Source organism: Rattus norvegicus, chromosome 3 (genome assembly GCF_021556685.1).
Source record: "Rattus norvegicus strain SHRSP/BbbUtx chromosome 3, alternate assembly SHRSP_T2T, whole genome shotgun sequence".
Lineage (NCBI taxonomy): Eukaryota > Metazoa > Chordata > Mammalia > Rodentia > Muridae > Rattus > Rattus norvegicus.
Genome location: NC_141536.1, coordinates 148,325,566 through 148,334,998, shown reverse-complemented (window position 1 = coordinate 148,334,998; position 9,433 = coordinate 148,325,566).

The following is a 9,433-nucleotide window of genomic DNA, read 5'->3' as shown; positions in this document are numbered from 1 at the left end:
AATCTTCTTAATGTAGTAACTGAAAGAAACAAGATGATATTTATCCTGCTTCGGAGTGGGAAAGTCAAGAAAGCAAATGAGGCCAAAAGGGGTATTAAGAGCTGGGTCCACAAAGACCAGGACGAAAGGCTACTGAAGCTTCGCCTAAGCACCTTGTCATGCCTCTGACTCCTGTTAGAGACCCTAACTCCTTATCACAAGGAGGAGACAGAGAAACTCTGGGGTCGTGGAAGTCTTGAGCATTCCCTATGACTTGAAAATAACAACCTAAAGAACCTTTTGTATAAATTACTTTTTAAAAAAAATAATAATTCCATGCAAAATATATTTACATTTACATCTTTCCATCCTTCCTCCTCCAAATCCTCCCATATCCCCCTGACTTCATCTCAAATTTCTGACCTCTACAATTCTTATTGTTTTACACACACACACACACACACACACGCACGCATGCACGCATGCCCTCACACACGTGCGCGCCCAGGCTCTACACCGAGTCCAGTATTGCTCAAATATATACATGTTCAGGGTTGATTACTGATTACTTGGCTCTGAATAACCTATCAGTGGTTTGTTCCTGGAGAAAATTGATTTCCTTCTCTCAGCAGCCTGTAACTCTTCATACAGTGGGGGAAGCTTGTGCAATCTGCCCCATCCATTTTGGCATGATGACAGGTGTGTCATCATTATACAGGTCTTGTTTAGGTAGCCATGCTGCTGAGATTCTGTAGGTGTGGCAGTCCTGACCGGTGTAGAGGACAGGATCCCACAGCTACCATCCTGGGCCTCTTAAAATCTTTACAGTGCTAAAGGACGTTTTATTTGTTTATTTTGAGGAAAAAAAAGCACCCTGGTTTAGAAGAGCTCGTCACATGCTTGCCTCTTTCTCTGGTGTCTTGATTCATGGGCACACATTTTTACATAATTGCGGAGATGGCCTTGACTCAATTTTGTATTCAGCTTTTTTCCCACTTAATATTATATAGTAAATGTTTTTCCATGTGGCTACATAATCTTTCTAATTACCATTTTAATGACTTCATAATACTCCATCCAGTTCACGTACTGTAATTTATTTAACCACTCCCTATTGGTGGACATTTTAGATTGTTTCCAGACGTCTACTAATATGAAAAATGATGCATACAATATCTGTTGTTTCCCTTCGTTTGGATGAGTTTGTAGATTAAATAGTGAGTCATGGGGCGGGATTGATTTCACAGCTCTCAGTATTTTTGGCCTTGTCGGTTCCAAAGGCAGCAATACTCCAGCCGAGGGGCACCAAGACACTGATAGGAATTGAAATTTTTTTGCAAATATAATATTACCCACCACCCTCTACCATTGTCATAATTCTTTTTTATTCCCCACATAGATAAACTCATGCATTTAGCCCTGGCTTGATCATTTATTCACTTCATAACTTTTTGAGAGACTCGTATTTACTAGAGATTTGCTCTGCAATCCCGTTTCCTTGGTAACATTGCAATTCTTATAGAAAATGGGGAACAGGATGAAATGCGTGGCATTAGTGAGCTTATTCTGTGAAACTCTAAAACAAAACAAGCCATAACTTTGCCCAACTCATGGGCTGGAGAAAATTTAGCAGCATTTCTTAGCTCCATGAATGTGTGAGGGCTGTAGTAAGAAGGGCTGAGGCAAGCATCCTCCTCTAGGAACTCGTGGATGAGGAGGAGTTCTGTAGCAGGAAGAATTGGGGATGGACTTCCAATCGGTTCGATGGGTTGAAATATGCCCACCCTGTGGCTCACAAGCCATGAGGACCAAGCCATAGCTATTTCTCTTTTCTTTTAGGTTCTTCTTATTTTTTTTAATAAAACCTCAAACAAATTATTCCATGTGCTTTTACTTTTGCTAACTTCTTCGGGGAAAATAAAATTCTTTCTTATGGACCGTTCCCTATTAAAGACAAATGCATACTGATAGCATCTATTACATGAGATCACATTAACTAGAAAACAAGCTCTCAGGAAGCAGAGGCCATGTCTTCCCCTGGTTTGTGCACCTGCCTCCTGGCATAGTACCTGATGTACATTAGAATATGCTTGGCAAATGCTTCTTGAATTTAATGACTTGAATTGAATGTTTAAGTAATTATAGAGCATCAACAGAAGGAAATATTATGCAGCAATTAAAAGGATAATTAGGAAGACTGCATAGCTCCATGGAGTATGTTTATGATATGTTTATGTTAACATTCAAAATAGTACCTGTATTATAATTCTCACTGTGTAAAAAATCTCCAGGCTAAACGCTAAGGAGACTAAGAAGAATGATTATCAAACAAACCAAGAAACAAACAAACAAACAGAAACATTGATTTCTAAGAAGTTTATATTCCTGGATAAGGTTGGTGCATGACAAATCATAGTGTAAGATCAATGAAGAAGTACATGGGAAAGGCTGAGTGTCTGGAGGAAGTGTGACACAGACACAAGTCTATGTGGTTTTGGAGTCACTGTGATTTTAGAGATGAAAGATTAAATAACAGTGAAGATGGTTGAGGAGGCTCTGTCCTAAATGGATAAAAGGGAACACAGGAGAAAGAAAAGACCTTGGGTGTCACAGAAGCCATTAAAAATTTCTTGGAAGCATTATGAGAAATGAGATGAGGCTAAAGCATTGTGTTGAGTTACTTATGTGCATGTGTGAACACTATCATGTGTGTGTATGTGCATGATGTACACGTGGGTGTGTGCATGTGGGTTCACCTGTCTATGGGGGTCAGAGGTTAGCATCAGCTGGTGTTGGATATCTTCTGCATCACTCTCCACCTTATATTTTGAGAAAGCGTCCTTCATTGGACCAGTTCATTGGAGTTCCTTGACCCAGCTAGCGTGGTTGTCTCTGGGGACCCATCTATCTTGACCTTCCCATTGCTGAGCTTAAAGGTATGTACTGCTATACCCAGATTTTATATGTACACAGAGGATCAAACTCAAGGTCCTCATCCTTGGGAAACAAGCACTTTACCTACAGAGCCATTTTCCCAGCCCCCTTAATGTTGGACTACATTGTAGGTATCTCTTGGGGTATTTGATCTTGGACATGTGACCAGTGGGGTATCCGTAAAAGTCTTAGAACAGACATGTGGTAATTTATTTTTATGTTACTGAATTTGACAGAGTGAAAATAGTGGCCTGGAAAGCAAAAATATTGAGGACACTAGAACAGAGTTACCTGTAACATCTTAGTAGACAGAAGACAAGACCCAGGGGCTCATGAGATGCTGGGAGTGAAGGAAGGATTCAAGGATGACTTATGAGAATAAGCAATGACTTGTAAAGTGGGAACAGCTCTTTAATAAGAGGTAATAAGGGAGTAAAATATTGAGTTTAGTTACAATGTGTTGAATTTCTGATGCTATTGGTCCTCAGACTTACACAGAGCTAAGTATCCAATGAGGAAAAATGTAAAATAGTTCTAGAGTCTTATGAAAACACGTCTGCCAAAAGGTGACCGCAATACAGGACTCACACATAGTCCCACATTTTCAGTCTCCGTGACAATCAAGATCCATGTCACCAAATGAACGAATCTCAGCAAGCTGCCTAGAAACTTTGGCTCTTGTTCGTTGGCTGTGAGAAGTCCCTTAGCTCTGGACAGTCTCACATCCTCATCTGCAAATTGAAATAATAAGTTGTCGCGCCCAACCTCGACCAGCAAGGAAGACATCTAACCCCGGGAAATCCCTGCACCACACTTAAATAGCTAGCACTAGCCAATCCTACCAAGCCACGTGGGGACAGCGGATAGGTTGTACTATGCGGAAGCGACCAGACCAAGCAGGAACAGCCAAATAAGGACTTGGTTTTCTCAAGGACTTGTTTTTCTCCAGGACTTGTTTTTCTCAATGAGCGGATGGCGAAACCGGCACCATCCCCAGGGCGCGAGACCTTGCAGCTTTCTACAATAAGCCTTGCTCCGTGGGACAATGGGGAAAAAAATGAATGAGACAAAGCCAGAAAATATTTACAGGAAAGGGAACCAGTAAGTGGCACGTTTTCCAAAACCTTATTTTATTCTCCCACTTCTCTGCAGAATACTTCAGAGGAGTCGGGATCTAGAACAGAAATTGTCATAGTCTGTGACTGGTTAGTGTCACGTATTGGCTAGCTCCAGAAGTCAGGTATGCTCTTCAGAGACAGACAGGTTATTTGCACTTGGAGATGAAGCATGGACGGTCAGCTATGATCCAGTCTGTGCCAGGCAGGTGAATCCAGCTCTGTTCCCTCGTTTCCTCTCTGCACACAGCGATGCCTGGGATTCAAGTCATTTGCGGCCCAAATTAGGACCCAATAAGGTGGGAACAATAAATGAAGAAAATAGCTTCTAGTTTGAAAGCTTGGTGCAGGTTGACACATTAGACAGTGACTATTCTTCCCTCCTTGCCACACACCCGTGTAGCCTTCTGTGTGACCCTTGTTAGAAATGATGAGGTTGATGATGCAAAGGTGAAGGGACCAAAGTGTCCCAGAAAATAAGCAAAGAACCTAATATTAAACAACAACAACAAAAACCCCAGCAAACTGTAGCAACTTAGTCTGTTTCCTTGAAAATGTCAACATTTTTTTCCAACTTAGGGGAAGAAGAAAGAATTTAAGAAAAGCAAGAAGTAAGGAGTATATAACGCTGTTTTTGTTGCTGGGGTTCATGAATGTAAGTCATCATTGTTTCTCTATCAAGGGAAGCACAAGGGCATAGAATGGTATTAATCAATAATTTAAACATTATGAGCATTTATATGCAAATGAGGGGCTGGCCTTGAGCTTTGGGTGGCTGGGTAGGACATAAATTTGGGGCGCTTCTTCTTTTTTGCACATTCCTAGAACAAGCATTAGAGGTCCATCAGCATCCACTAGGGACGCTGGGAACGCGATCCCTGACCCTGCTTTGTTTTATAAGACAGAACCACAAAGATGCTTTTCATCCAGGTGCCTTCGTGCTTTTAGCTGGAAAGCCTCAGCAGCCTTTCTGACTGAATGCTGCCTGCTTTGTGAATTCTTCAACATTAGGGCTTCAGTTTCAACAGACTTGGTTGTGCTTTTCAGGGCTCCGTAATGGCATGAACCACACTCGTCCTTTCATTCATGTGCTGACATTCTGATGCCAGGCGCACTCACAGACACGAGGACAGCATTCTCACGGAGTTCGAGAGCAAAGGACAAACGATACTGTCACTGTTCGCTTCGGGAGTGCACATTAACTGCAGGAGGCAAAAAGATAGGTACGTATGTAAGAACCAGATGCACATGGTGGAATTCCAAAAAGCGATAGATACAAAGAAGATTTAAAGGGAAAGCGGGTGGATGGGTGGGCAGCCAAAACCCTACTGGGAGGATTTCTTGAGCCATGACCTGGATCAAACTGGGTAACAGGTAAGTAAATACCGGGGAAATAAATATTAGTGCGACTTCTGCTGCTAACATGCTCACCGTGTAAGGCTCCGAAGAAATAGAAAGGTTTCTGACGCTGATACCGATGAAGATACTGGTGATTAGCCATGGGTATCCGTGAGGGCAGTTCACTCACAGTCACTGACTCTTCACGGTAGCCCTACATGTCAGCTATTGCTGGATCTGAGCTGCAGATGGAGCAAAACCTTTGTTAAAGTAGCGACTTGCTCAAGATCACACAGCTAGATGGCATTAGCAGAAACACAACTCTACTGTCCCTTCCCAATCTGAAGACTTCAGTGCCTCCCCCCGCCTTTTGTACATTTTTTTTAGCATCTAACCATGTCTCATGTTGTAGTCACTTAAAGTTATTATGAGAGGATGGATGGATACATATGAGGTAGGTAGATATGAATGTATGCATGCATGCATGCATGGATAGATGGAGAATTTGATTATCTCCAGTGTCTATACAAGAGGACTATTTATATTTCTAGTCCCAGGCTGGAGGGTGTCTGGACATTTTAGCAGAACTGTGTGTCTGAGAGAACAGTGGGATATTGGTTTACAGAAACCTCCAAAGCAAGCTCATTGCTGAAGGTCTAACGCCAAGGGTAAGTAAAGCCTGGTGACCCTTTTACTCATTTCGCTTTGTTTTAAATTTATTTCTACCTGTATGCGTGTCTCACCTGCAAGAATGGAAATGAACCATGTGTATGCAGTGCCCCTGGAGGCCAGACGAGAGCATACGATATCTTGACAGTAGAGTTATGGATGATTGTGAACAGCCATATGGGTGCTAAGAACCAAACCCAGGTCCTCTGCAAGAGCAGCAAACCCTCTCAACAGCTGAGCCAAATTTCCACCAGTAAGAGTTGTGAGCGATAATCCATAAATACCTTTCTTTTTATCAGAAACTGATTATCATATCACATATACTTTGGCCTGTGAAATGGAAAATACTATCACTACCCTGTTTTGCAGATAAGAAATGAAGTTCAGAGAAGAGGACCAGTTTAAGGCCATGGACCATACAATTAGTCCACTTCTTAAAACTTTTTCGATATGGGGTGCGCCCATTCTCCCATGATGCCTCTGACCTCTCTGACATGCTTACCTGCTCAGGTTAGTGGGAAAGTAGGTAAAATCATTCTATTTCATTTACTTTCAGGAAACAGGCAACTTCCCTTCTTTCTCACCAGGGGACTCTGGGAGCATTTAGGGGACCCTAGAGGAAGGTATAACCTTTTTGTTGCATTTATAGTCTCATGCCCATGGTGCTCATTTGGTGGTAAGGAATTCTCCTTCAGCCTTGTTTCCATTAGGCAATTTTTGAATCCAACCCTGAGAGTTGAACCACACCCCATTTTCGGAGAAGAAATGCCTAACAGCCCACAGGCTTTCAGGGAGCTGTTAATCAGGCATTCTTGTGATTTTGGAGATCTGGGGACCTCCATGCTCCTTGATTGTTCCCAGGCTAAGGTCCCTGAAGAGGGACTTCTGGATCAAAAATTTTTGGAAGTTCCAGAAATGCTGTACAGGGTTTTTTTTTCTATTATTAATATTCCTCCCTTCCCAAGAATCTCCTCATATTTTTGTCACAACTGGAATTGCTCCCAAGCTCATCGCTCTCTCCCACTTAGCAGTATCAGTTATGAAAGTGACAAGTGCCCGCATCCCATGCCCATTATGCAGCCCTGGACAGGGTGGCGTGTGGTCATTAGAACCAAAGAAGAAAATAAAGTTGGAAGGCTCTGAGCTGTAATGGTGCCTCTGCGTCGTCCCACTGATCTGCAGCCCTGTCTTTCCTGCTTGATTCTTTGCTCCAGAGCCCAGGACACCACCACCGACTGCCTCTCCAGTTCAGCTCTCTACCTCTGTCCTTTTTTGTATCTTCTTCAGATCCCAGTTGTCCATGCTCTTCTGCCCACCATTGCACTTCCCCTTTGGTCCCTGCACATGTACTCTTCTACGCAGACTCCTGGCCTCCAGATGCGACCCTTTCATTTACAAATGGAGGGATACCTTCTACTAAAGTTCTCAGTCTCACTGTTGTCTTCCAAATAGTGCCCAGGTCCTTTCCCTTAGATCGCAAGGCCTTAGATCTTCTGGCTCTCACTCCCCTCTCTAACTTCATCTCTCTAGTGCCTCCAGGGTTTTCGATACCCCACCACTTCATTTCCTAAACATTCTTGTCATGTGCCTGTTCTGTTATTCTTTGATGACTGTTTCCTCTCACATGTACCCCTGTACATCCTGTCCAGCTAACACTTTTTGCTCATTTTTTTTTTTATCAGTCATGGGACTTCACATCTATTGAACTGTCCAGGCAGATGCCATGATAGCCTCCAGTGCATAAAATGGTTATGGATTTATGTTCTCATCTCAGCTAAACTTCACAATTACCTCCCTACACATAGCTCTGATGTAGCTCTCACTGAGCCACATGTCCTGTTGACTCTGTGTGGAGTAGAGTTTCTGGTCTTTCCAGCAGTGCGGGCTCTTTTACAGAGCTAGAGAGTATGATACAGCAATTAAGTAGTTTCAATGAAATTCTAATAATGCATCAAGAGGCAGAGCTAGGGCATCATGGGTGACATTAATTCTCTGTATCTTGTACCCTGTCAACTACAGATCAAGAGATTTTCTTAACAGTATCACAGGACCAAATCTCCAAAACAGCTCTTCCAAGAAAAACAAAATTTGGGAGTGTGGGACTCACTGGGAAGATATCCATGCTTCTGTAAGTGGCACCCATGCATTCTTCTGTAAGTAATTCTACCTAACGTCACTGGATGACACACCAAATGACATGACAGTAGACTGGAAATTGGCAGAGAAGAGGAAAGAGATCATCAAGAACAAAAGGAGTCAGGAGAATGACAGTCAAAATAGTACAACTATTATTGTCTTGTATAAAAATATAAAAATAAAACTCATTGTCATGCATGATTAACATATGTTAATAAAAATAAAATAAAATACTCTTTTTTTCTTGTCTGTTTTTAATAGGAATCTGTTATTGAGACTTCTTACCCAAAAACTCAGGAGTAACCAAGAGGACATGATGACTCTTGGGTACAGTATTGTTGAGATATTCTACTTATTTAGAGGGTGATAGAAAGGCTACTTCATGTCTAGGTGTCACTCTTGTCAGCATGCAGTATCTTCAATGGTGTCCTCCTTCTTTGGAGATCATCACTTTGCCTATCACATGTAGATGTCCCTTCAAAGTCTACCTTATCCATGTTCAGCCCCAGCACCTCTCTGTCACCAAGGACACCACATTTGATGTTGTTGCCTTGCTATAAGACATCAGGATACAGAGTAAGGAGATCCTCTTGAGTTCTAGGAATTTGAACAGGTCCTGCTGGTGGTATGAAGGTTATGATACTTTGTGTTATGATTTTCTAGAGTCCACCTTATTTTACATGTAACCCAGGAGTTCAGTAAATGCAGATTCCCTCTGGGCAGAACCTTGGTGGTGTTCTTCTAGTCCCTTCCCCCATTATGTGAAACAGAACATCTTATGGAAAAGGCAGTCATCTCAGTGTTTTGTTCTAATGAGAAGCACAACATTAACTTAGAAGCCATGTGTTTAAGTGTGGGCCAGGAAAGGTGGCCCATTCAGTCTACTCTGGTGTCACTGGATCTGCCTCTGTGATTCTCTCCTGATTTTCAAGTTTGACAATAGAAATTGCTAAGAAGAAATTTCTCTCACTGTCATAAGAAAGAACATTTAAGAGTTATCTCACCCCTACATTTTTCTCCTCTAGAGCCAGTATTATTGCTTTATTTATGTCTCTACCACAGACCAGAAAGTGTCCCTCAAGGCTTGTGGCCTCTAATCACATCTTGTTCTTCCTGCCTAGGATCACTAAAGATTTAATCATCCATAAATGATGTTGTTGGTTGACCTAATTCTGACACCTACTCAACCTTCTCCAAGTGTGGTCAGATGAACTCTCAAAATCAAGAAGACGTGGTCCTTCACAATCTTCTGATACTGGTAT